General features: G+C 46.0%; 1 protein-coding gene and 1 long non-coding RNA gene across 15 annotated transcripts in view; one reads left to right on the plus strand and one right to left on the minus strand.

Annotated features, from left to right (window-relative positions):
• LOC307211921 (uncharacterized protein) overlaps positions 1–26,584 on the minus strand; it is a 340,964-nt gene that overhangs the window by 113,392 nt on the left and 200,988 nt on the right. Inside the window, exon 1 of one of the 14 annotated variants that reach the window (XR_013836603.1) lies at positions 16,807–16,878. The exons of the other annotated variants lie outside the window; for them this stretch is intronic. The gene's annotated coding sequence lies outside the window, so the exon portion shown is untranslated. Of the gene's footprint in view, positions 1–16,806; positions 16,879–26,584 lie in introns of those variants that run through there. 14 annotated transcript variants of the gene reach the window in all.
• Positions 19,601–22,608, plus strand: LOC307212127. Its single transcript, XR_013836852.1, has 2 exons — positions 19,601–19,832; positions 22,404–22,608. It is a non-coding gene; the product is annotated as an uncharacterized lncRNA (long non-coding RNA).

Genomic DNA, 26,584 nt, shown 5'->3' on the forward strand with positions numbered 1-26,584 from the left:
TTCAAATGACTCCCGGAACTGTTTGAAAACCAAGGTGTGGCTTCTGATTGGCTGCAGGAACATCCAATCGGAAGCCACAGAAGCCATGCCAGATGTTCGGCTTCCGAAAATTGTCCAAAAACCGGAACACTCACTTCTGCTTTTCAATTGTTCGGGAGCTGAAATGTACGAGTTCCAAGGCATTTGGCAACCAAGGTACAACTGTGGAACGTGCGGGAGGCACGTTCACAACCAGCAGTGCCACACCTGTGCACACGTAGGTCACGATTCAGCACTTCTGCACATGCGCAAAGCGCGATCTAGCGCTTCTGCGCATGTGCGAGCACCGAAACCCGGAAGCAACCTGTTCTGGTACTTATGGGTTTGACGCGGTGCGCAACCTGAAAACACATAATTTGAAGCGTCTGTAACCCGAGGTACCACTGTATGCAGGTACATCAGCATGTAGTCTCTTCACAAAGGAATGCGTTTGAGTTGCAAAAGCTGTGCTGGCATCTGACCTCAGTGTATAGACTTGTTTGATTATCCAACAATAGCAAACAACAGATGCTATGCTGGGAGGCTTTGTTTTTCCCCCTTCCTTTTCGCTGACTCTCTCCAATGCCAATGTATTTAGTTTTACAAAACACAGGTTGTGTAAATTCCTGCCCTGCGGTTCTCAAGTTAAGGATACAAAGAATATTTGATTCATGGCCGCACCGCACATAAGCAGAAATAGTGAGGCATGATGGTTTCTCCCTCTCTCTTTACAGTTATGTGGATCTCTAGGGACCAAACTACACACAAGGTACAAATTCCAGGAGCACAAAGGGATAAGAGGGCAAGGGCAGCGTGGGTGAGGAAGCAGGCTTCAGCCTAGAGGACACAGTTCCCCTGGGTACGTCCCACTGGCATACATGGGTGCTATTCAGTAGTGCCGCTCCTTGCACAGGAGTGGCTGGGGAAACCCAGCCCAATGGGTGGGGTATAAATAATAAAATTATTATTATTATTATTAACTCAGGAAGCTGCCTTACACTGAGTCAGCCCATTGGCCCATCTAGCTCAGTATCGTCTACACTGCCAGTGGCTCTCTAAGGTTTCAGAAAACCTCCAGTGAAGGAGAGTCCACCACTTCCCAAAGGGAGACCGTTCCACTGTTGATCAGCTATTACCGCCAGAAAGCTCTTCCCGATGTTTAGTCAGAATCTCCTTCCTTGTAACTTGAAGCCATTGGTTCGGGTCCTACCCTCCAGAGCAGGAGCAAACAATGCTTGCTCCATCTTCCATGTGGCAGCCCTTCAGATATTTGAAGGTGGCTATTTTATCTCCTCTCAGTCTCCTCTTCCCCAGGCCTAACATACTCAGCTCCTGCAACCGTTCGCTTGAACATCTGTCAATGAATAGAAAATCAAGCAATAACCAGCTAAGTGTCTGAACACAAATACCAGGCAGAACACACAGGCATCTGTTCCAGCCAGGCTCCTGGTATACATGGGCACTCACTTGCTGGGTCATCACCTTGTCGCGGTGAGTAGGCTTGGATGTTCCTATGACCCTTGTGAGTGAAGCCACTGTGGGTCACCCAAGATGGCAAGGTCAAGGGGGAAGGAGCTAGACAAAGAAGGACCCAAGAAGTCCTCAACGGCAGAACAGGCGGAAGATAACAAGTGGTATGTTACAATGGCTGTGAAGGTGGATGAAGGCTGCAGCAGCTAAGAATTGTACCGGTCGTTGTGATACTCATGCCATCAGAATAGAGCCTTCCTGCAAAGACTGAGACTGGACTGAGGAGGAATGGTGGGGACTGTCTCCCCCATTCTCCTGAACCTTCCTGAGAACTGGAGGACAGTATAGATTTAGAACAGTGGTTTGCAGAAGGGCATAGTTCAGAGGCTGCAGAGGGGGAAAGCTGGGAAATATTGGAAGAGGAACCGCAGGAAGAAGAACCGGGGGATAGACAGATGACAGACTCATTGTCTTTGGAAAGCATTCCTGAGCCCCGCTCTCCCAGAACTAGGTAGGCATTGAGGGTAGTAGAACAGAAAGCTCATGGGCAGAAAGCTCAGATTAGCTGGCGCAGGAATGACATAGAATAGGGGAGACGAAGGGGGTGGGACTTTACTTGGAGCAACACCATCTTTTAGGGAAGACTGCATTCCTTCGTTGCTCTCTGTGAATTATTGAATAAATTGCTTGGTAATAACTTTTTTCGTTTCTCTGATTCTTGGCTGCCACTGTGGGAGGGATCTGATTCCCCAAAGCCTGACAGTTGGTCAGCATACAGTGGTACCTCGGGTTAAGTACTTAATTCATTCTGGAGGTCCGTTCTTAACCTGAAACTGTTCTTAACCTGAAGCACCACTTTAGCTAATGGGGCCTCCTGTTGCTGCACCGCTGGAGCACGATTTCTGTTCTCATCCTGAAGCAAAGTTCTCAACCCGAGGTACTATTTCTGGGTTAGCGGAGTCTTTAACCTGAAGTGTATGTAACCTGAAGTGTATGTAAGCCAAGGTACCACTGTACATTGATCTCCACATATAAAACAAATTCAAGCACAGGCATCTCTCAGAAACCCATTCCAAAACCATGTTCATGGAAGACAATCTGACTCGGCTATGAGTAATCGCAGAAGAAGAAGAAGAAGAAGAAGAAGAAGAAGAAGAAGAAGAAGAAGAAGAAGAAGAAGAAGAAGACCCTTATGCACATTCATCGATGGCTGAATCATGCAAAAGCTACTGCTCCTGGATCAAGGCTAAATGCCACAGCAGTGTTAAGACAGCAGTTGCTCTTGTTCCAAATACTTCACACATTGCATTTGTCAGCAGGGGTGCCACAGGACCATCTGTACACAGCCTGAGAAATAGAAGCTCATAATGTTTTTTGTTGCTTGTTTTAGAAAATAAAAAATCTCCAGATTTTTAAAAAACCAGAGATAATACTTCTGTCCCTGTTTACCAATAACTCAATTGTTCTGCCTGCGTGTCTGTCCGCCCTCAATGATCTCTATTGGCCCAAAGTTAAAGCAGCATGAGAAAAAAAGATATATATTTTTTAAAAAACCACTTTATTGCAGACAATGTTTGGATAACAACATCAGTGACTTCATCCTCCCTGAATATACTGCCTTTTGATAAAAGTGTTTGGAAGAGGTCAGGTCAGTCGCCCTACTGGTCTAGCCAGTTTGGTCTCTTTTAAGTGCAGCTCCTATATAAATGCTGAATGCTAAAACTCATGAATAGCCATCATTCAGAGGGGATGTAGATGTACTCTCAGCAGTTCCCTTTCGTAGACCTGCAGCAGCACACTGTCTAGACAGGAGTCTGTCTCTGTTTACACTCAGCACCTGTGTTTTCCAAAACAGACCTTCATGCTCACTCGCCTTCAGTCACAACCCCCCCCCCCCGTAAAATGCCACCTTATCTCTCTGCGCCATCTTCCATACGGTCTATAAAATAAAGACGCTGAAAAGATGGAGCAGGGATTAAGAGCTCCCTGCTGGACAGCCCCGTCGTCAAAGCCCACAAGCCCCATTAACTTCAACAGAGCTTGGACTGGTGTGGCGCTTTGAGACTGCTGGCTGCCTTTGTGTTCAAATTCGTCATGGGTGGACTGGCCATTAGCTGGATGTAACCAGAGCCCTCTAGGCTGCAGTGGGTCTGCCACCTGGTGCTTTTACCGGGCCAGAAAGTGGCCTTTGTTATCAGGGAGAAAATGTCACATTGGGACCTTATGATTGATTGGATTTCTTTGCTGGATCGCAGCTATGTCAAAGGGCACGAAAGGAAAATCTCAAGTGTATGATTTGCGATCAGAAGACAGTCCCAAGATTTAAAACGCCCATGTCATTTGTACAAGTGGGTGAAATTCTACAGGCTCGTGAAAAAAAGAAAACGCAGAATAACTGCTTGGGGCAATATCTACCCAAGAAGAGTGCTTTGCCTACCACTGTTCCCTTGCAATGCTTTCAAGACTATAACTTCAGTCCAACACAAACACCCCGCAATTATTCAAATTAAACCAAAATGGTGGATGAGGTGACAACTGCACATGGCAGTTGTACATTTTATCTTGTATTTTTTATGTTGTGAACTGCCCTAAGATCCATGGATTAAGGGCAGCATACAAATTTTAAACAAATAAATAAATAAATACATAAATACATAAATAAATAACTTATCTGTTTAAATGCATTTATTTGCCTCCTTTTGATAATCGTTTCAAGGAAGCTTGCAGAAATTAAAAACGACAAACACATGGGTAGCTCAGCTGGTTAGAGTGTGCTGCTGATAATGCCAAGGTTGCAGGTTCGATCCCCGTATGGGACAGCTGCATATTCCTGCATTGAAGGGGGTTGGACTAGATGATCCTCAGGGTCCCTTCCAACTTTACGAGTCTATAAATCAACATTCAATCAACTTATTTAAGCATCTGCTTGCCTAACTAGCTGATAAACATGCAATTAAAGGTCAGAGTGTTTAAAACACTTAAGGTAACAAAAAATGCTGAGTAGCTTTTTTTTTTAAAAAAAAAGATTTTCGCTTGGCACCTAAAGGATAGCAAACTGGTGCCAAGGCATATGTCCCCGGGGAGGGCATTCTATAGGGAGAGCTTCCACTTCCTTGGGAAGAGGCGTCATGTCATTATGTGTATACATAGAATAGCAAGTACATTAACAAAAAATTTCTTTAGTGTAGATTAAAAGTACCATATAAGGTAAAGGTAAAGGTACCCCTGCCCGTACGGGCCAGTCTTGACAGACTCTGGGGTTGTGCGCCCATCTCACTTAAGAGGCCAGGGGCCAGCGCTGTCCGGAGACACTTCCGGGTCACGTGGCCAGCGTGACATCATTGCTCTGGCGAGCCAGAGCCGCACACGGAAACGCCGTTTACCTTCCCGCTGGTAAGCGGTCCCTATTTATCTATTTGCACCCGGAGGTGCTTTCGAACTGCTAGGTTGGCAGGCGCTGGGACCGAGCAGCGGGAGCGCACCCCGCCGCAGGGATTCGAACCGCCGACCTTTCGATCGGCAAGTCCTAGGCGCTGAGGCTTTAACCCACAGCGCCACCTGCGTCCCAAAAGTACCATATATATTAATGCAAATTAACACACAAACACGACAGAACGAACTTTCATTTTTAAGGTAATACTTAGCAAACTCATCATAGCAGGCTTTCAAGAGTTCTTACTTTTCTCCTACTGGACCCAACTGAAGGAGATCCTGCCCCACCTTCATCACATACAGCCACCTCCCAACACACAATGTTTTCTTGAAGCACTCATGCAAGTTGCAATATGGCAGAGGGAGAGGCATTTTAATCTTTCCCTCTCTGACAGTCCCCCCCCCCCAGGTCCCTCTGGCTGCTTTTGGCCCCATAGGGGAAAACACACGGATCCTACCCACCCCTCCCACAGTGTTAAAAATGGCTCGCTTGTGCCCTTGGCAAGGAACTGTACTGGCACCTCCAAAGCTGGGAGAGATCATGGACCACACAAAAAATGTGCTTTTTGTTGCCTTTCACATTCCGCCAGTGACTTCCTTTGCAGCCATCGGGGTTGGGTATGCTCTGTTCTTCCTCCACTCCTCCTCCTCTGTCAGATAGACAGGCTCCTAGGCACTCTGAGCCAGAGTGGAGACCCATGATTTTTGCACCTCCATGGGCTTGCACACTTGGCTGTGGCCAACCTCTCGGAGACCTAGGTATGCCCCTGAGATGCAGCCTGGGCAACAGCTTTAGGGAAGAGTGTGTGTGTGTGTATGTAGAAAGGATCACATGATCAAAGATCAACACCATGCGCAACCTGAGCCAAAGCAGAGTGAGCCTAGGAACTGCCCCAGTTTAAAGCCTCTGAGCCGCTCTCAACTCAGTCTCAGTCGTTCATCAGCTACGCCAGGATAATTACTCTGTTCCACTTGACAGAGAGGTAAGAAGCACCGAGATAATGCATGCAATGTGCAAGTTTATTTTAGCTGATTAGAATCTTGTTGCAGGCGACAAATCAAAGCTTGATTCAGGTTGTTTGGCTATGGAAATTGTTGCCGCGGCTTTGTTTTTAATTGTACGTATTATGGCTTTTGGGTTGTCATCTGTTTCGAGCTTCTTGGATGGAAAGGTGGACGTAATGGATAAATAAATGCATGAGGAATTATTAAAACCACACAGCTAAAAGCCGACAGAAAACAAGAACAACACCCATCCCAAAGTAGTCTACTCTTAAGACCTCCCCATCTCCTTTAGACCAATGAATCCATTGGTCTTTAACTGGTGGGTGTTCTGAGGACCATGTGACAGTGGTGGGTGGGGCCAAAAGCAAAAGTGGGAGGAGCAATAAATGTCAATTTCTATCTCTGCACAGCAAGCTAGTTTCTGTAGATGCTCAAACACCTTTATCTATCTATCTAGACAAGCAAGAGGCATTATCAGAGTTCAAGGATATACATATTTTCAGGACCCACCCTACAATTTGATTGTAGTTTCTTTCTAATGTTGGGTTTTAGGTTCTTGTGATGTGCCCTAGGACCTTATAGTGAAGGGCAGGCAATAAATCAAAACTAAAACACTAAATATTCTTTTGGCAGCTCCCCCCAACTGTTTTATTATTACATTTTTAATACTAAAACCCATGTAATGGGGAGGACTGCGTATTTTACATGGATCCCAGAGGGCTTCTTTTTCAGATTTAGCCCTGTACTTCAAATGGATGCCTCTGTGTCTCAGTTTAATTAATCACGGAACGCGTTCCAAGCAACTCGCTGTAGTGATTTGTGGCCCATGGGTGGGTTGTGGCTCAATTTAAGATGCATCAGATTTATACAACATTTGCTTTGAGAGAGAGAGAGAGGAGAGAGAGAGAGACAGAGAGAGAGAGAGAGAGAGAGAGAGAGAGAGAGAGAGAGAGAGAGAGATGAAAGGGAAGGGAAAAGAGAAGAAAGGCAGGATAAGAGAGCCAGCGTAGCCAATGGTCAGAGATGATGGCAATTGTAGTCGAAAGCATCAGTGGCGTAGCGTGGGTTGTCAGCAACCGGGGCAAGGCAAGTAATTTGCGCCCCCTAACCCGTGGATTTGCGCCCCCTAACCTGTGGATTTGCGCCCCCTAACCCTAACCCCCAGATGTTGCGCCCGGTGCGGCCGGCCCCCCCTGCACCCCCCACGCTACGCCACTGGAAAGCATATGGGGGGCGGGTAGGAGACCCCCTCCCAAGAGACCCTTCCCTCTATTCTAAACTACTGCTACAAGGGCCAGAGCATGGGTAGGCAAACTAAGGCCCGGGGGCCAGATCCGGCCCAATCGCCTTCTAAATCCGGCCCGTGGACGGTCCGGGAATCAGCGTGTTTTTACATGAGTAGAATGTGTCCTTTTATTTAAAATGCACCTCTGGGTTATTTGTGGGGCATAGGAATTCGTTCATATCCCCCCCCCAAATATAGTCTGGCCCCCCACAAGGTCTGAGGGACAGTGGACCGGCCCCCTGCTGAAAAAGTTTGCTGTCCCCTGGGCTAGAGTTTAGGTAGACACTTCGGGAAGGGCCCTGCAGCTTAGGAAGTAAGTGGCAACAGTCCCAAAACAAGGGGATGCTATTTTTGTCACACCCACTCACACACCCCAGCTAGACTGTTCCTTTTGTTATAGCTGGAGAGCGTCCACAAGTGAGTACTGAATCACTTTTCAACTCTGCATTCAGCATCGCTACAGGCAAAAGCAGGAGGAAATTAATGCTAATCACATATTCAAATAATACAGCATGGCAACAGCACAGAACTTGTTCTAAAATTATACAGGAGTCAATCAGTACTCGGTTAAGAGCTTCAGCCGGAAAAAACCCCCAATATGTAAACTCTCTCCCCAAGGTTTCCATCACTTTGACAAAAGGAGGAAGCATTTTTTAATATATATTTTAAAATATAGATTTAATTATTCACAGGAGTTCATATAAATCGCTGTGCGGTTATAATGCCTGTTCGTAGTAATTTAATCAAAAGACACGCTTGCATTCATCGTTCAAACTAAATTTGATTACTAATAACAACGGAGGCTTGTTAAGTGACACCAGCCTCTCCAGGGCTTACAGATCTCCACCTCCCTTCATCCAAGAGTCAGGGTTGCAGGAGGGAGAGAGTTGGCACCTGGGGACAAGGAAGGAAACATTCTTTGGGGAATAGGGCTGGTTGCCACAGAGCCTAGGACTTGCCGATCAGAAGGTCGGCGGTTCGAATCCCCGCAACAGGGTGAGCTCCCGTTGCTCGGTCCCAGCTCCTGCCAACCTAGCAGTTTGAAAGCACGTGCAAGTAGATAAATAGGTACCGCTCCAGCGGGAAGGTAAAAAGCGTTTCCGTGTGCTGCTCTGGTTCGCCAGAAGTGGCTCAGTCATGCTGGCCACATGACCTGGAAGCTGTACACCAATAAATACGGCCAATAAAGCGAGATGAGTGCCACAACCCCAGAGTCGGTCACGACTAGACCTAATGGTCAGGGGTCCCTTTACCTTTACCTAATTCAGGACCAGAGTGCCAGCAGGGCTAACTCCAGGGTTGATCCAGGTCATACCCCTCACTGCAACTACTCTATTCCAAACTTAAAAATGGAAAGCGTAATGCTGGTGGTCAACAAAAGAGGTTTAAATACTCCCTCAAGGCAAATCTAAAAAGAATGTAGTATAAACACTGACAACTGGGAAACACTGGCCTGCGAGCACTCCAGTTGGAGAACAGCCTTTACCAGAGGTGTCATGGGCTTTGAAGACACTCGAACTCAGGACGCAAAAGAGAAACGTGCTAGGAGGAAGGCACGCTTGGCAAATCTACACCGTGATCAACTCCCGCCTGGAAACCAATGTCCCCACTGTGGAAGGACGTTGGGATCCAGAATTGGCCTCCACAGTCACTTACGCACTCATTGTTAAAACCGTGTTTATGGAAGACAATCTTACTTGGCTACGAGTGATCACCAAAGAAGAAAAAAGACCCCTCACTGCCCCATCCTCTAAGGCAGGCATGGCCAGACTTGGCCCTCCAGCTGTTTTGGGACTACAACTCTCATCATCCCTAGCCAAGAGGACCAGTGGTCAGGGATGATGGGAATTGTAGTCCCAAACAATCTGGAGGGCCATGTTTGGCCATGCCTGCTCTAAGGGCTTTGCCTGGCTGCTGCAGCATATCCTTGAATTGTGATGGAGAGTGGTCTCTGTCTAATCATAGCACTGCCTGAAAAAGAATCCACACTCCTGCATTACACCAATCTTATACAAACTCCTCAGTTCGAGGTGCTGATGTTAACCTTTAAATCCCTAATCTGCTTATCTAAAGTACTGACTTCACCCATATGGCCCTGCCCATTTATTCGGATGGGCTGCAAAGGTCCTGCTTGAGTGCCCAGAAATACAGACAATTAAGTTGGCAAGCACAAGGAACAGGGCCTCCCTAGTTGTGGCCCCTTTCTAAGGAACTGCACAGGCTTCCAAGCATGCCTTGAAGACTCCTTTGTTCCACCCTGCCTCTGTTGTACAGCCACTGATTTCTGAGACTTGTGTGGCGCCGCGTAATGGTCAGTGTTGGACGAGGACCTGGCAGAGCAGGGTTCGAATCCCCATTCAGCCATGAAACTCATTAGGTGACCTCGGGCCAGTCTGCATCTCTTAGCCTAACCTACCTCACAGGGTTGTTGTGAGGGTGAAATTGGGAGGGAGAAAACCATGGACACCACCTTGAGATCCTTGGAAGATAAAGGTGGTATATTAATGTAATAAATAAATTCTACAGCCAAATGCATTCCAACGAATTCTCCTTTAGTTATTTGCTGCTTTATGAGGGCTAAGCCCCAACAGCTGGCATATAAACGTTCTAAATAAATGCAACTGATAATTCATACCATATGCTCACTACATTTTAGATATCTTCACTCTCCCCAGATTGAGTGGGGGGGGGGGCATTTCCCACATGCTATATGCAGCCCAAACTGTATTTGCACAGTGCTAAGTGCCCTGCCCTTGTGTCAGTCATAAACTCTGCCCCACAGAGATTGCCAAGCCCCCCAAATCAAGGAACACAGCTGAAGTTTCCAGCTACTGAAAGAAGCACCATTTGCTCAACTAACTCTGCTGTTCTGGAATAAGGAACAACCCTAACTATTTGTCATCTGATGCTGCCATTGGATTCCAACAAGGAAGTTTAAAAAGGACGCCGGACTCGGCATTCATATCTTAATTGTTTTTGACATAAAGAACTACTTTAGCCAATGAAACTCACTGAAGGCTTATGTGAAAAGCTGGGAGTCAAGTTATGCAGCTGGTTCCAAAATAAGGCTTTGCCGACCAAATCTAGGGCATTAATAGCTATCCTATGACAATACAAAGAGCTTTTTATATTGTATTCCATGCTATGCAGTTATGTTCTAGAACAGAGGCTTTATTTAAATTATGTATCCCCTGTTGAACAACAGAAACACACTGGGAGCCGTCAATTAACTCCTTTTTTTCCACACTGATTATTTCCTTTTGATCATGACTAATCAGGCTATCTTCTTACCGCACTAGTCAAAACGTGTAGCCATTTATTAGTTACATTGTGCATTTCAGTTTAAAATCAATGGAGCATACATTTGTTTTTTGTGTGTTAAGCCTCCAGGTATAGGCAGTTTGCAGGTTTCTTAACCAAAGCTGAGTATCTCTGATTAATGTTACAGCCCTCCAAAGAGCAATTCAATGCTAGCAGTAAAAGACCTCACTTTCAGCTTGGTTTGATGCTGTTGACCCCAAGAACGAAGTACTAAAATCAGGTATGTCTACTTTATAGCCATCCTGGGTAGGGGTGAGAAGGACTCTCTGTGGCAACAAGATCCTGCAGCATCCTTCTAAGTCACCATGGTATATTATAGGGATGGATTTAATTTATGTCCCTAAATCCAATCTGATCGGCACACTATATAAAAGTTGTTGGGGGTTTTTTTGGTGTTTTTTTAAGGCAGCTTTGCCAGAACCTATTGCAAAATGCAAAGTTGTCTGTGGAAACGATTTGCAAATGCATTTTGTAGAGTGCCATAAATCCAAACGTTTGCAACATGCCGCTTTTAAAAGGCACATGGTGGTTTAATGGCGGACTAAGCTAAGGAAAGAGGGACGCAGGTGGCGCTGTGGGTTAAAGCCTCAGTGCCTAGGGCTTGCCGATCGAAAGGTCGGCGGTTCGAATCCCTGCGGCGGGGTGCGCTCCCGCTGCTCGGTCCCAGCGCCTGCCAACCTAGCAGTTCGAAAGCACCTCCGGGTGCAAGTAGATAAATAGGGACCGCTTACCAGCGGGAAGGTAAACGGCGTTTCCGTGTGCGGCTCTGGCTCTGGCTCTGGCCAGAGCAGCGATGTCACGCTGGCCACGTGACCCGGAAGTGTCTCCGGACAGCGCTGGCCCCTGGCCTCTTAAGTGAGATGGGCGCACAACCCCAGAGTCTGTCAAGACTGGCCCGTACGGGCAGGGGTACCTTTACCTTTACCTTTTTAAGCTAAGGAAGCGGGAAATAGATAATTCTTTCGAATTTGTTCAAGGGAGAGAGGGCCATATCATGCAGACTGTATGGGGGAAATATTCTTGTAGCAGAGACTTCTTAAACAAACAGTGGGAATTAGGAAAACATACAATGAAAGGCTGATATAGATGATAGATAGATGATAGATAGATAGATAGATAGATAGATAGATAGATATAGATAGATAGACAGATAGATAGATAGATAGATAGATAGATAGATAGATAGATAGATGATAGACAGACAAATATAATATCCATGAGGAGTTTTCCTTGTAACACAAAAGGAACACATTGCTAGATGGGAGGCCTCCTTCAGGCTGCCTGGGGAAGAATATGTCAAATTATTGACCCCCCCGCTGTAATTCTAGTTTATAAGGCTATCTACATTCTACACATTAGAGATTTTGCAGTTGATCCATCTATTTCTCTCCAATAACAAGCTCAGGTGCTTGAGTGTCAATCAGTTTGGAAGAGAAATGGGACCATCCAGAAATAAGAGTGCTATTTAAATATTTGGGAATGCCCTAGGTACATAGAGGTATACAACTTGGTGATTTTTTTTAAAAGGACGTTAAAAACAACAACAACAACAACCTGTGAGGTTACAGAATGTTGGTTATAGCTAAGCAGGGGTGGAGGAGTCAAAAGAAGGCATTTACTGTATCTTCCCTATTCGTTCTTTTCCAACAGGAGCAAAGAAATGTGCAGGTACCTGAACAAAGAAAATGGTGCCTTCTGCCTTTCACAGCTCTGCGGCTGGCACAAATGAAACAGGGCAACCCTTTTCTAGCATGGAAATATGATCATGGCGAAAACTTCAGCTGCTGAAGAAGAAGAAGAAGACTTTGGATTTGATATCCCGCCTTTCACTCCCTTTAAGGAGTCTCAAAGCGGCTAACATTCTCCTTTTCCCTTCCTCCCCCACAACAAACACTCTGTGAGGTGAGTGGGGCTGAGAGACATCAGAGAAGTGTGACTGGCCCAAGGTCACCCAGCAGCTGCATGTGAAGGAGCGGGGAAGCGAACCCGGTTCACCAGATTACGAGTCTACCGGTCTTAACCACTACACCACACCTGACATTCACAGAACTGTAGAGCTGGCAGGGATCCCGAGGGTTATCTAGTCCAACCCCCTGCAATGCGAGAATCTCCACTAACACATGCATGACAGATGGCCATCCAACCTCTGCTTAAAAACCTCCAAGGAAGGAGAGCCCACCACCTCCAGAGGGAGTCCGTTGGGCCACTATACTTTTGTCAGTGTAGCCTAGAATGTTGTTGTTGTTTAGTCGTTTAGTCGTGTCCGACTCTTCGTGACCCCATGGACCAGAGAACGCCAGGCACTCCTGTCCTCCACTGCCCCCCGCAGCTTGGTCAGACTCATGCTGGTAACCTCGAAAACACTATCCAACCATCTCGTCCTCTGTCGCCCCCTTCTCCTTGTGCCCTCCATCTTTCCCAACATCAGGGTCTTCTCCAGGGAGTCTTCTCTTCTCATGAGGTGGCCAAAGTACTGGAGCCTCAGCTTCACAATCTGTCCTTCCAGTGAGCACTCAGGGCTGATTTCCTTCAGAATGGAGAGGTTTGATCTTCTTGCAGTCCATGGGACTCTCAAGAGTCTCCTCCAGCACCATAATTCAAAAGCATCAATTCTTCGGCGATCAGCCTTCTTTATGGTCCAGCTCTCACTTCCATACATCACTACTGGGAAAACCATAGCTTTAACTATACGGACCTTTGTTGGCAAGGTGATGTCTCTACTTCTCAAGATGCTGTCTAGGCCTGTCATTGCCCTTCTCCCAAGAAGCAGGCGTCTTTTAATTTCGTGGCTGCTGTCACCATCTGCAGTGATCATGGAGCCCAAGAAAGTAAAATCTCTCACTGCCTCCATTTCTTCCCCTTCTATTTGCCAGGAGGTGATGGGACCAGTAGCCATGATCTTCGTTTTTTTGATGTTGAGCTTCAGACCATATTTTGCACTCTCCTCTTTCACCCTCAATAAAAGGTTCTTTAATTCCTCCTCACTTTCTGCCATCAAGGTTGTGTCATCTGCATATCTGAGGTTGTTGATATTTCTTCCGGCAATCTTAATTCCGGCTAGGGATTCATCCAGCCCAGCCTTTCGCATGATGAATTCTGCATATAAGTTAAATAAGCAGGGAGACAAAATGCAGCCTTGTCGTACTCCTTTCCCAATTTTGAACCAATCAGTTGTTCCATATCCAGTTCTAACTGTAGCTTCTTGTCCCACATAGAGATTTCTCAGGAGACAGATGAGGTGATCAGGCACTCCCATTTCTTTAAGAACTTGCCATAGTTTGCCATGGTCGACACAGTCAAAGGCTTTTGCATAGTCAATGAAGCAGAAGTAAATGTCTTTCTGGAACTCTCTAGCTTTCTCCATAATCCAGCGCATGTTTGCAATTTGGTCTCTGGTTCCTCTGCCTCTTCTAAATCCAGCTTGCACTTCTGGGAGTTCTCGGTCCACATACTGCTTGAGCCTTCCTTGTAGAATTTTAAGCATAACCTTGCTAGCGTGTGAAATGAGTGCAACTGAAATTCATTTTTGTTAGTTTTGGCCCAGTCCTCCAAAGTTGTCTTGAATCCCGATTCTATCTTTTGTGGCTCTGGCTCTCCCACTGTGGCATCATCTGCAAATCTGAAGAGCACCCCCTAAGATATCTCATTGATTGTGTGTGACCCCTTTTGGACCCTATACTTCACCACAGGAGCTTGTAATATTCCTGAATGCTGAGTTTTGCTTTTTGGTGGAGAATATGAACATGTTTTGTAAAAGGATTAACTCAAACAGGAACTGATTCCTTTTTGGACAGGATGAACTGGAACTAGAACTTGTTCCTTTAAACTTTCCAAGCACCTGATGGCATATATGATGTCTGGTGTAGAACAGGTGGGTGTGGCTTGGCCAAAATGGCCTGGTGGGCCTAATTCCCTTATAACACACCCACGTTGGCCAATAGCCCACTAAGTAATAAATCCTTGCTTTCGTCTTTCCCTTCCAAGGCAGAACAAAATTCTAGTTGCAGTTAATGGATAAAAATAAACGTTTCATCATGAGCAACCACTGTTCTACTGATTATTTTTCAAAACACAAACCCACATTAGTATAAGCAAAGCCAGAAAATATTCATATCCGCCAACATTTAGTAGCTACAGTACTTACTTTCTCATTACGTCTACAGAATGCTGATGCATTCTGGATTTGTATCTGACACTTGACCTATTTGGGCTGGCAGAATAATATCTAATTTAAACATAAAAAGAGCTGGGGGTCTGGTTCGGTTTGAATTCCTGCAAAAAAATGTTATTAATTGAACAGAATACACACCCGAGCCACACATCCATTACTGAAAGGCCACCTGCAGACTGTCAGTATTTTGCAGGGCATACCAGAAATTTAGGTCTGTGCAGTTAAAGTGGATTGAAGCATTTTGTTGCCCTAGAGCAAAAAAAAAATCCATTTGTTTAAAAAGCAATATATATGTTTTGTGCTAGAAAAGTGACAGGGAAATGTTCTAAAAAGTGTGGTATAAGCAAATGATTAACAGGAAAATGTACACAAGTAAACAGGACCAATGTTCATTGACATAACATAACTTCCCTGCTGAATCGGAATAAATGTTCAATAAACACTGGACATAGTCTAACCTCTGTGTAGGCTTTGTGCAAGCAAATTAGCCTCAATCAGGCCATCAGGAGGAGACCAAAGTTGCACTGTCAGTTTACATAATAACATCCAACATTTATACAGCACATTTCAAGTGTTCAGAAGACTTCTCACAAGCCAACTCTGTAAGATGAACCAACAACATTATAAACCCCATGTCACAGAAAAGAGAATGAGGTCAAAAAAGGAGTGGCACCGGCTTCACAAAGGCCACCTCATTCAAGAAGAGGTGATGAGTGAACTGAGAACTTCCCACACACTTTTAGCCCTCTTCTGGAGTTTAGTAAAAACCAGCTCCATGATTTGGTAAGAGCAGCTTATTTACCAATTCAAAGCAACGAAGCATGATGACAGAGTTAGGGAACAAACCTCTGTAAATATTGCAAAGAGTGAAGAAGATACACCAAATAAATTCAGTTTGTATACAGGTGCACGACTGAACTAGGAGCATGCAGATGGGCAATGCACATATACATTTATTCCAAAAAGACCACCACAGCCTCTGCTCAAAATACAAAGGAATCAGCCATCCAGCCAACCATCCAACAGATCCTTTTCCTTATCATAGAATCATAGAATCATAGAATCATAGAATCATAGAGTTGGAAGAGACCACAAGGGCCATCGAGTCCAACTCCCTGCCAAGCAGGAAACACCATCAGAGCACTCCTGACATATGGTTGTCAAGCCTCTGCTTAAAGACCTCCAAAGAAGGAGACTCCACCACACTCCTTGGCAGCAAATTCCACTGTCGAACAGCTCTTACTGTCAGGAAGTTCTTCCTAATGTTTAGGTGGAATCTTCTTTCTTGTAGTTTGGAACCATTGCTCTGTGTCCGCTTCTCTGGAGCAGCAGAGAAGCTTCTCTGGAGCTATCTTGTTGGGATAGCTGCCATAGGCACTGTTTTTTAAGAAGATGAATGAGAGGGGCAATGATTTGGCTAAAAATTGTGGGTATCATAAATGAGGTCTTGTGGGTTTTGTTAAGGTTCTCTAATGCCACCCACCTGATATAGCCTAGTTTAAGTTACCAGCATCTGCTGTGAATATTAGAGATGCTGCTAGGAATGGATTAGGCACCCAAAAGTGAAGCACGTGGAGCCTTTTATTTATATAATTGGCATGTTTGTATTCTAAGAAGAGCTTCTTTCCAGTCCACAGATAGACCCAGGACTTCATCCCCAGCCCCTTCCCCCCATCTTCTGAGTTTCAACTCAGCCTTCTCGTTTCCTGTTTCAGGATGCACACACCACTTCCTGTGAGGCTTTTCCCTCTGCCAGACTGACCTTTAATTTCTCTCACAGAAGCCGTACTATCTGTATGCGTTATATAACTAACACTTCTCCTCATCAGTTAGAATTTTTGTGAACGTTGCACAATGTCACAGTGGATCAGCCAACAGTTACAGGAGCAGAGCATGCAGGCAGGCAGCAAACAAATGTCAGCTAGGATGGCATAGTATTTAGATGGTCGAGGTGCTATTTCAAAAGTTGGGATTAAGATCAATTTGGGAAACAATTTACCCTCCCCCCAAAAAAGTCCCCCCCCCAAATATGCACATGGGGGCAGGGATTTGCAAGAGATTGTTTTAAAAATACTTTCCCAAAGCAAACATTATACAGCCGTACCTCGGAAGTCGAACGGAATCTGTTCCGGACATCCGTTCGACGTCTGAAACGTTTGGAAACCAAAGTGTGGCTTTAAAAAAAAAAAAAAGATTTTTATTAATACAACGAGAAAAAAGAAAAAAAAACACAAATACCAAATTACACACAAGAATAACCATAGACACATAATTTTATTAGAAAACAATAAAACATATATTGGTCTTAGCACTAAAGACCCAACCCTCCCGTCTATTCCATATTTCAATTTCATATTACTTATTGCCAATACATAAATGTATTGGCAAAGTGTGGCTATTGATTGGCTGTAGGAAGCTCCTGCAGCCAATTGGAAGCCACTGAAGCCCTGTCGGACGTTTGGGTTCCAAAGAACGTTTATAAACCAGAACACTCACTTCTGGGTTTGCGGCATTCGGGAGCCAAAACGTCTGAGTACCAAGGCATTCGGGAACCAAGGTATGACTGTACTGGGGAGCAAGGTTCCCATTCCAGAAGATGCACACACATGCACGGGCACAAGCAATTTTTAAACCACGCCTAGTGCCTGTTGGGCAAGAAACGTGACAGAGACACTGACAGGAACAGTACTTCCTACAGGCTGGGTTCAGGCCAGGTGAGATCGACAAAAGCCGCTGTCCAATGCACAAAATCCCCTTGAGGCTGTGTACATAACAGGCCTGGAAGTGACCCAGGTGGAAGGCTCTCACTGAATCCAGCTGCTGACACACTCCTTGCGGTGTACATAAACAACCTCTGGGGATTTTGCTGAACTTCACCTGTGAATGCACCCTCCCAGCTATATCCTGGTCTCAGCTATAGGAAGCTCCAGCCAACAGGAGAAAGGTCCAGATCTGGACCAGAAACATGCCCAGGATTGGAAACCTGGGTCTGCTTTCACTTCAGAACAGAAATGACCAGTATGAGCACACCTTTTTAAAAAGCGTGAATAATGCCATGTGTAGTTTGGCCCATGGTACAGTGGTACCTCAGGTTACATATGCTTCAGGTTACATACGCTTCAGGTTACAGACTCTGCTAACCCAGAAATAGTGCTTCGGGTCAAGAACAGAAATCATGCTCCGGCGGTGCAGTAGCAGCAGGAGGCCCCATTAGTTAAAGTGGTGCTTCAGGTTAAGAACAGTTTCAGGTTAAGAACGGACCTCCGGAACGAATTAAGTACTTAACCCGAGGTACCACTGTACTGCTACATGCAACTGCATCCTCATGCAGGCAGGGTTTTGGTTTCTTTTCTGCAGTGAAGAAAGCTTCTGCCTTTTGCTCCTGTAATCACACACACACATATGGATCCAGCACAAGTAGGGATACAGCTAAGTAGGGATAGACACATAGAATCATAGAGTTTATTTGTTGTTGTTTAGTCATGTCCGACTCTTCATGACCCCATGGACCAGAGCACGCCAGGCACTCCTTTCTTCCACTGCTTCCCGCAGTTTGGTCAAACTCATGCTGGTAGCTTCCAGAACACTGTCCAACCATCTCATCCTCTGTCGTCCCCTTCTCCTTGTGCCCTCCATCTTTCCCAACATCAGGGTCTTTTCCAGGGAGTCTTCTCTTCTCATGAGGTGGACAAAGCATTGGAGCTTCAGCTTCAGGATCTGTCCTTCCAGTGAGCACTCAGGGCTGATTTCCTGAAGAATGGATAAGGTAAAGGTAAAGGTACCCCTGCCCGTACGGGCCAGTCTTGACAGACTCTGGGGTTGTGCGCCCATCTCACTTAAGAGGCCAGGGGCCAGCGCTGTCCGGAGACACTTCCAGGTCACGTGGCCAGCGTGACATCGCTGCTCTGGCCAGAGCCAGAGCCAGAGCCGCACACGGAAACGCCGTTTACCTTCCCGCTGGTAAGCGGTCCCTATTTATCTACTTGCACCCGGAGGTGCTTTCGAACTGCTAGGTTGGCAGGCGCTGGGACCGAGCAGCGGGCGCGCACCCCGCCGCAGGGATTCGAACCGCCGACCTTTCGATCGGCAAGCCCTAGGCGCTGAGGCTTTAACCCACAGCGCCACCTGCGTCCCGAAGAATGGATAGGTTTTATCTTTTTGCAGTCCATGGGACTCTCAAGAGTCTCCTCCAGCACCATAATTCAAAAGCATCAATTCTTTGGCGATCAGCCTTCTTTATGGTCTAGCTCTCACTTCCATACATCACTCCTGGGAAAACCATAGCTTTAACTATACGGACCTTTGTTGGCAAGGTGATGTCTCTGCTTTTTAACATGCTGTCTAGGTTTGTCATTGCTTTTCTCCCAAGAAGCAGGTGTCTTTTAATTTTGTGACTGCTGTCATCATCTGCAGTGATCATGGAACCCAAGAAAGTAAAATCTCTCACTGCCTCCATTTCTTCCCCTTCTGTTTGCCAGGAGGTGATGGGACCAGTAGCCATGATCTTCGTTTTTTTGAGTTTATTTACTGAATTATCTACCAACCTATACCCGGAGGTCTTAGGGGGGTTCAATCTTTCTGCTCAATGTGGGGCTTGAACCCACGATCCTGAGTCTCATACTGAGCTATCACAGTCGGTAGTGCATGAGACTCTTAATCGCAGGGTTGTGGGTTCGAGCTCCACGTTGGGCAAAAGGTTCCTGCGTTGCAGGGGGTTGGGATGGATGACCTTCGGGCGTCCATTCCAACTCCCTTCCAATTCTATGATTCTATGATACTGTTCAGTGGTTGAGCATATGACCCGCCTGCAGGACTTCCCAGGTTCAATCCCTGTTGTCTCCCTGGGGAAATCTCCTGCCCCAAACCCTGGAAAACTCATCAATATAGACAGGACAGTGGTACCTCGGGTTACATACACTTCAGGTTACAGACTCCGCTAACCCAGAAATAGTACCTCAGGTTAAGAACTTTGCTTCAGGATGAGAACAGAAATTGTGCAGTGGCGGTGTGGCGGCAGCAGGAGACCCCATTAGCTAAAGTGGTGCTTCAGGTTAAGAACAGTTTCAGGTTAAGAACGGACCTCCGGAACGAATTAAGTACTTAACCCGAGGTACCACTGTAATGAGCTGGGTGGGTGAATATTCTAACTCTGTATAAGGAAGTTTCCTAAGCTCTTGTGATCCACTGCCCGCCCCTCCCCTCACGCTCCGGAGACAGGCTGTCTGCCTTGTTTTTCTGTTTGCTTTGTTCCTCAAGTACTTTGCATCTTCTTCTTTTTATCTGTACAAATATTTGTTCTGCGATCCTTCTTTTTTTGAGGTGTCCCCCAGCCTCATGCATAATTAAAAAGAAAAGTCTTACGGAGGAGGGACGGCTTTGTGACTGACACAAGGGCCAGCCAATCAGGGCTGTGCCAATCAGCCTCCTGAGTAAAACCAAATGAACTCTGGTTTCCCCCAGCGCTCAATATGGAGGAGAAGGCAGTACTGTATATTGTCTGATCAAAGCACGGTAGGATCACCATAAAAAAATTATGACTGCTCAGGTCGGCTGGGAGAGTGGGCGGACCTGGGAATATCTCTCAGAAGCCAAGAGGTGTATGAACAGGATTCATAAATTTATTTATTCATATACTTGTTTAAAACTTTATTCTCTTCCCACCCTCCATGTGGAGGTTTTCAAAGTGGCTTACAAAATTCATCCATGGTCAGAAGGTGCTAACAATCTACTGCTATTTTCAGATGGAACTCAAACACATACTGTATTGATAAATTCAGATTGCACAATTTACCTGCCACTCCTGTGCAACAAACCCATTCCTCTTGCACACCCACCCTTAAATTTGACTTTTTTTGCAGCGAGGAAAGTGTCAAAAAAGGCCCTGAGAAGTGTGGGATAACACTTGCTTGATGCAGCGTTCGATACCCTCACCATAAACAAATGACAATATATTTCTGCCCTGCTTTTCAGCCTAAAAAAAAAAAAAAAAAGGCTCCCAGAGCAGTTTACAAAAGCACACACATGTCCTTGCCCTCAGGCTCACAATCTAAAGAGACAGGGCAATCTAAAAAGGCAATCTGAAAAGAATGAATGCTCACTAAGCAGATTGCCTGGAAGCAAAGCAGAATTAAAATAACAGTAATCCACTCCGCTGTAAAATCATAACATGTAACACAAGAATTATCTAGTTGTCATGGGCAGGCATTCAGTCTGCTACATATCTCTTTGCCCCGCCCATGCCTAGCAAAAGCCGAATAAAGTTTGTAAAAATATACAAAGTCCTTCAATTTGCATAATATATACAGGTGACAGAACCCTTCGTTCCCTTGCTTAGATTTCGGAGTTGCCATAGCACAGAACGCCAACTTTCTCTCTCTCTCTTTTTAACCCCTATACAGACTCCTGGCCCTGCACGCTAGCTTGACTTGTGAGTGGGCTAATGAAATCCCATTCAAAACCAACACTTCAACCTTTTTTTATTTTCAAATCTGATAAAATACAACTTGTCAGATGCAGTTTGGCTTGTGAAGAGATAATTGCTATAGTAACTGCTGCATCACATTACTTACACATATGGATTCTTCTGAAGACTAGGCTTTCGGCTGAGAACTTTTGCTTTGTTGTATACCTTTAATGATAAATGGCACTGAAGGGAGTGAATCTTGCCTTTTGAATAAGGAAAGAAAAATAAAATAAAAAGGGAAATCGCTAGCTGTGGATACTTGCCACCTGAAAGGATTTGGCAGCCATTTTCCCTCCAGCTCACTTCAGAGGGAAAGAAACAAGGTTGTAAAATGTAAAGGATAGCTAAGATTTATTTGCTTTCCTGTCCACCCCCCACCCCAGTTTCTCTTTTGTTCTGTTCTGTTCCAACAAGCCCGCAGAATTGTGACCGCAGTTTTTTTGTGGGGGTGGCTCGTGGTTGAATGTCTTACTTACAGAGCATCATTAAATCGCACTCTGCAAAGGACCTAATGTGGGAGGAGTCACTGCTGCTTTCATTTCCTGCTTGCAGGCCGTTGGTTGGTCCTTGGCCCTGATCCAGCAACCAGCCTTGTCTTACGCTCTTGTGAAGGGAGAGGGGCCTCACTCTCTCCTGCAGCAGACCTGAAGCTTCTAAAACACGGGTCCCCAAACTAAGGCCCGCAGGCTGGATAAGGACCGAGGGACTCGTTTATCCGGCCCACAGCGACCCCTGCCGCCCGCTGCCACCACCCATTCTTACCGGCACTCCGCTGCGCGGCTGCCCACTTCCGGGTTGGAGGAGCACCGGAAATAGCTTGTGCGCATGCATACACATTATCTGCGCATGTGTATGGAAGTGAGAGCTGGACCATAAAGAAGGCTGATCGCCAAAGAATTGATGCTTTTGAATTCTGGTGCTGGAGGGGACTCTTGAGAGTCCCATGGACTGCAAGAAGATAAAACCTATCTATTCTGAAGGAAATCAGCCCCGAGTGCTCACTGGAAGGACAGAGCCTGAAGCTGAGGCTATAATACTTTGGCCACCTCATGAGAAGAGAAGACTCCCTGGGAAAGACCCTGATTTTGGGAAAGATGGAGGGCACAAGGAGAAGGGGACGACGGGACGAGATGGTTGGACAGTGTTCTGGAAGCTACCAGCATGAGTTTGACCAAACTGCAGGAGGCAGTGGAAGACAGGAGTGCCTGGCGTGCTCTGGTTCATTGGGTCACGAAGAGTTGGACATGACTAAACTGTTAGGATATTTCCGTTCCACCTTAAAAGGGAGCAGGCTTTGTGAGTCACAGAGTCTGCGTATTTCCTGTTCACAGGATGTTTCTGTTGTGTCTATGCTTTCGTTTCTCTCTCTGTGCCTGAGACATTGAAGCAGGCAGTCATGTTTTCTTTGTTCTGATCAACGCTGAATAAAGTTGTAAATAATGCTCTTCTGCGTGCATCTTTCGCTGTGCATTATCTGCTGATAGAGCGTGCATGAGCTCTGGAATGTGGAAAACTATTTCTGGAGCTCATGTCGCTAATTGAATGATACTGCGTTGTCTACGGGAGATTGATGGACGTCCGGAAACGACGTGGGTCATGATGGACTTTGTCTCCCTGGCAGTATCCCAACAACAGGTTTCGGGCCCAGATTCACGGCACTTACAGGAGAGTAAGACTGCGACAGACTGCTGAGGTATGTGTGGAAAAGTCAAGGCTTTTCGTTGCCGTGGCAAAGTCTCTTTGAACTCCGGCCGGCTAATTGGCCTGGGAGTCGAGCCAAGCAGGCCTCAAGATTTATGAGTAGCCAAGATAAGGAGCCTCTGAAGTGAAAAAGGCTCACACTCAAGTAAAATCCTGGAATGGAATTTTTACAAGCCTCAGATGATGGCACTGAGTGCCCAAAGTTAAATTGGCACAATTATGAGACCTGGGCAAAATGGTGTGAAAGTCTACTACTACAGTTTGGAGTGTGGCATACTGTGTGTGAAGCCCCTCCAGTTCCTCTGATAGATAGATGGAAGGCTGAAGATTCAAGGGCCATAGACGTAATTGTCTTGTCCGTCTCTCTGGAGGAAATTGCCACGCTAGCTGGCAACACGACTGCACGTCAGATGTGGAATGCTTTGAAGATAGCCCATCCCAGCCCAGAGTTTGACTGCATCGGAGGTCCTGGCTATTTCCCAGAATGAGAATGTATGCAGGGATGCCGAGGGCACCGGTTGCAAGCTGCAGGGGGAGCTGATTGTGATGTCATCCCAGGTAGCATTCCAGCCTCCAGGGGGAGCCAAGGATTCGGCAGCTGAGAGCTCTCTTTCCCATGAGAGCCAAGGTCATCTTCACAGATACCGGAAGGCAGAGGTAAACAGAGACAGATGCCTGCAGATGGCCCGAAGCAGAAGGGGGGGTGAAAAGCCCAAGCCAGGGAAAAACAAGGCTTTGTTTGCTGGCACTGCTTCTCCAAAAGCCGAAGGCAAGTTTGATGGCCAGGAGCAGGGGGGCAAGCAGCAAAAGCCCACACCGGTGGAAAACAAGGTTTTGCTTGCTGTAAAAGCTGCTCCAAAGGCCAAGGCCAGATTTATTGTAGATTCTGGATGCACCCGCCATCTGGCAAAAGATAAGCATCTGTTTATCTCCTTCACACCTCAAGACGGAGAGATCCACCAGGCAGATGGAAAGATGTTGCAAATCGCAGGAGTTGGGACTGTGAAACTGGCAAGTCTGCATACAACCATCAAAGATGTACTTTATGTTCCAGGTGCTGCAGACAATTTGCTCAGTGTCCCACAGCTGACTGGGCGTGGCTTTGAGATTTCCTTCAAGAGGAGCGTCTGTGTCATCAGGAAAGGCAAAGAGGACATTTTGCATGCAAAGTGCATGGCTTATTCTGTATAACTTATGATGACAATGGTGTTGCTGTGTCTAATGTTGATTCTTGTTGTGTTGCACAAACTAACAAAGTTCTTCATGCAGGATGTATTCATGAAGCACATCGAAGATTTTGTCACATGTCTTGGCAGACGCTGGCTAAGATGCCTGGATTGGTTCAGGGTTTGAACATCAAACCCTGTAAGTTTCACATGAAATGTGTATCTTGTGCAGAGAACAAGGTGAAGGTTGCTCCAAAAGGCAAGGAGTCTAGTAGGCAGGCTTCCAAATCCTACCAGCTAGTCCACGCAGACCTGGTTGGTCCACTTGCACCCTCTTTGGGTGGAGCAAGGTACTTCATGGTTCTAATTGATTCTTTTTCCAGGTACATTCATGTGTTTATGCTCGAGCAGAAATCGCAAGCATTTCCTAGGTTCAAGGCATTCTGTGCTTGGTTGGAGAATGTTCACAGTAAACGTATCGGCTCTTTACTGATCGAGGCGGGGAATTCACTTCTCAGCAGTTTGAAGCTTTCCTGACTGAGAAGGGAATCCCGCATAGAATCATAGAATCATAGAGTTGGAAGAGACCACAAGGGCCATCAAGTCCAACCCCCTGCCAAGCAGGAAACACCATCAGAGCACTCCTGACATATGGATGACTTGTCAACAACTTGTCAACATGACTTGTCAGCATGACTTGTCAACGCCTAGATCGCCATGGATGAATGGACTTGCGGAGCGAGCAAATCAGACTTTGCTTCAAGGCCTGAAAACCTTGTTGCATGATGCCACTCTCCCTGAGAAGTATTGGGGGGAGGCTCTGTCAACGTTTGTTTACACTTATAATCGCAGACTGTCATCACCTATTGGTTGTACTCCCTATGCGAAGATGTTTGGTAAGAAACCTTACGTCAAGCACATGAGAATCTTTGGTTCTGACATGTGGGTACACACCCCACAGAGCAACAAGCTTAGGAAGCGTGGGGCACATGGTTTGTTCATGGGGTACGAAAAAGGTGCATACAGGGTATGGATGACTGATTCTAAGTCCATTGTTCACAAAGAGTGTTGAGTATAATCCTAAGTGGGGGGGGGGAATGTGGGAATTTTCCAGAGTTACCCAGAGGAGGATGAGACTGGTTGGCAGCAAATGGGTCTTCAAGGCCAAGACAGACCAGAATGGCAAGGTTGTCAGACACAAAGCCAGATTGGTTGCCAGAGGTTTTTCACAGGTACCAGGACAGGATTACCACGAGACCTACTCTCCCACCGTCAAGTATGAGAGCATTCAGCTGATGCTCAAGATTGCTGCAGAGGAGAAACTGTATGTTTCCCATCATGACATTAATACAGCTTTTTTGCATGGGGTTTTGGGGGAGGAGCTGTTTATCCTTGCACCTGATGGAATGCAGATACAGAAGGGAATGGTCTGTAAACTTCGGAAATCCTTATATGGTCTCAAGCAGAGTGCCAGGTGTTGGAACACAAAACTCACTGAGACATTGCTTTCTCTAGGTTTTCACCAGGGCAAAGCTGATCCATGTGTGTTTGTCAAGGAGGAGGGGCAAAACAAACTGTATTGTTTATGTTTTGTTGATTATCTTCTGATGTTTTGGAAGAATCAGGCTTTGTACCAAAGCACCCTAGCTCAGCTGAAGGAGCACTTTGACATGAAGGATCTTGGTGAGGTATCCAACTATCTTTCTCTGCAGGTGGAGAGGGAGCAAGAAAATTGCTGATGTATTAACCAGGTTGAATTTGGTTGATGCAAACCCAGCAGACACACCGATGGTGACAGGTTACCAGGTAGATAGTACTGCTGAAGCGTTTTCTGACACTACGCTGTACAGATGCATTCTAGGCAAGCTGAATTTCATTGTTAGATGTTCAAGACCTGACATAGCTGTAAGCACTAACCTGCTTAGCAGACGTTCTAACAATCCTACTGTTCAGGATTGGAAAGCTCTGAAGCGCATAGCCCGTTATTTGAAAGGGACTTTGCACTACAGGCTGAGGTTCACCAGTCAGAAGACTGGAGGTCTTGAAATCTTTGCAGATGCTAGTTTTGGAAGTGACACCACGGATGGTACAAGCACTTCTGGAGTATGCTACATGTACAACCACTGCCTGTTTGTCTGGCTGTGCAAGAAGCAGATGACAGTAAGCCTAAGTTCCTGTGAAGCAGAACTCAATGCTCTGTCATTTTCACTCAAGGATTGTGAATGGTTGATGCAACTGTTTAAGGACATCAGAGTGTCTGTGAAATGTCCTATACAAGTGTATCAAGACAATAGATCCTGTTTGGCTTTGCTGAACTCAGAGAGTTGCAAGCAAAGAACCAAGTACTTGCAGATTAAGCTACATTGTGCAAGAGAGTGTATTCAGAAAGGACTCATTCAGGTGTCCTACACGCCAGGAAATGAAATTCCTGCTGATCTGTTGTCTAAGGTTGTTAACAGAGAACAACTTAAGGTTTATGTACAGAGGTTGCAATTGGGTTGAACCACAGGTACTACAGGTTACACGGAAAGGGGGAGGATGTTAGGATATTT

Source organism: Podarcis cretensis (assembly GCF_951804945.1).
Source record: "Podarcis cretensis genome assembly, chromosome: 3".
In the NCBI taxonomy this organism is placed as follows: domain Eukaryota; kingdom Metazoa; phylum Chordata; class Lepidosauria; order Squamata; family Lacertidae; genus Podarcis; species Podarcis cretensis.